The sequence below is a fragment of the Octopus bimaculoides genome, chromosome 12, assembly GCF_001194135.2.
Source record: "Octopus bimaculoides isolate UCB-OBI-ISO-001 chromosome 12, ASM119413v2, whole genome shotgun sequence".
Lineage (NCBI taxonomy): Eukaryota > Metazoa > Mollusca > Cephalopoda > Octopoda > Octopodidae > Octopus > Octopus bimaculoides.
Window position 1 is genome coordinate 22809464 of NC_068992.1, and position 2266 is coordinate 22811729.

Sequence of the window (2266 nt, forward strand, 5' to 3'; positions counted from 1 at the left end):
ATATATACATGCATATATGAGTACAGGACGTCACCAACAGTGCAAAAACATGAAATACATAAACAAACGACTTAAATACATAGACAACGGCTAAAAATGCAAAGCAGGGCAAAGAAGCACAGAAAAAGGACATTTCATCAGCTGTCGGCTGTCTATCTAATTCTCATTTCGGACATTCAACGACAATATGAAACGTAAAGTCTAAAGTAAAATGTAGGATTTATGGAGAGTCGAAATTGGGAGCAAAGTATGACAGTGGAGACATACAACCGAACGAAAACAAATATGGAGGATCTTTAGAGCAGAACTAGAGACACACACAATTACAATGGCTTCTGAATAGAGTTGACTCTATAGTGTATCGTAGTCATCTAATGTTCTCCTCTAATCCAACAATCAACGTTTTCAATATTTTTTACTCCCACCGAGATTGATGTCCTCTACACAGTGAGAGTAACGTGGCCAATTCACTATCACGGCTACTTGGTAGTTTTGATATCCCTTGTAAAACCCAGCAACATCGTAAGTAATTCGTACCCCGATAGTACCGCCTTTCAACAGATTAATCTTTATAGTTTCAGCTTAGAGCTGCGGCCATGCTGATGCACCGCCGTGAGATTGTAAATTTTATCTTTAAACTTGAAAGTGTGACAATGTTTTGTACGTATAGATAGTCAATTATAAATCAATATATGGATGTGAATGTATATATATATATATATATATATATGTATATCTTTCGAGCTCTCACATACACACACGTGCACTCGCATACTGATACTCATATATTCATATACATTGTGTGAATAATATGTATTCCTGATTCTGTATATCTGTGTGAGTATGGAAGTCTTTGTATGTGACTACGTGTATTTCTACGTGTATTTCTACGTGTCTGTCCGTGTGTATTTAAATAAGTGTCATATAAGTTGGTCGATCTATGTTTTGAATATTCAATAAACAATATGAAAAATACAATCCTGACATTTTTTTCCGACATTCTGCTAGATTAAACTTCTTTATACTTTTCTATTCAGTTAATTTATAATATTTACTGCAACTGCGGACCTATATTTTGCACACCAATATAGGCACTTCTATTTTCTAAATGCTTGATTTGTTATTTACGGAAGTTGTTTCTGCAATTACTAGAAAGGATTCTTTCAAAATTTTTAATGTACTGTAATCATTGTGCTTGTTTTCCGAAATAGAAAACTATTATTGCGATAGAATTCATAGAATTCATTTTTTTCTCCTTCTTTTTCTATGGCTATTGTATAATTGGAATATACAACATGGAAATTCTAATAATGAATTAAGCATTGTAAATGCCTCAGAAGAATTTTTTTGATAAATATAAGCGAAATGTATAATGAAAGAATTAGAAAAAAAAATGGTTGTTTGATAATAGAAAATAGACAATCTTTAACAATGCATTAATAATAAACACTTGAGACTATTAAATAGTTTTAATTAAAATAATAAGAAATGGGTGAGCAGAAGGTGGGGTTAATGCGAATGTAAAATATTCATCTGGGAAAAGAAGAATGTGGTAACAATAAGAATGGAAAAAAAGTAAAAAGAAAAGTGAAAAAGAACAGACGGTACTTACTAATATACAATAACACTTTATTAGCATAAAATGAAAGGTGAATTAATATATTTACAGCAATGATATTACAGGTAATAAAAAAGCATTAAGGACGCAAAATGAGCTGTTTGGATCCGTGTCATTTATGAATATTTTACTTGATTATTAAATATGCATAAAATAGCAGACATACGTCTCTCATATCAGAGAAAAATAAAACAGTTCTTAGGAATAAGGCAGAATGGTCTTCGCACCAAGGCTTTTGATTATAGGTCTGTTTCATAAGGTCGGACACCAACACCAACAAGACTCCAGTTTATATTTCCAAACACGAGTGAGCACAATTTAAGGGGAATTTCAGCTGCTATTTTCGCAAGACGAACGACCCCACACAAATAAACTCGTTCGCTTATGTGGCTGAATACAAAATGTCCTATCAAATATGTAATGCTTACAACTATGATTTTCACTTGAAAAAGTAAGACGTTTGATGAATACACTGCACACCTTGCATTGTATGTATCTCTTTCTCGTTCTGTCTGTCTGTCTGTCTGTCTGTCTGTCTGTCTGTCTGTCTGTCTGTCTGTCTGTATGTATGTCTGTCTGTCTGTCTGTCTGTCTCTCTCTCTCTCTTTCTTTCTCTCTCTTTCTTTCTCTCTCTCTCTCTCTCTCTCT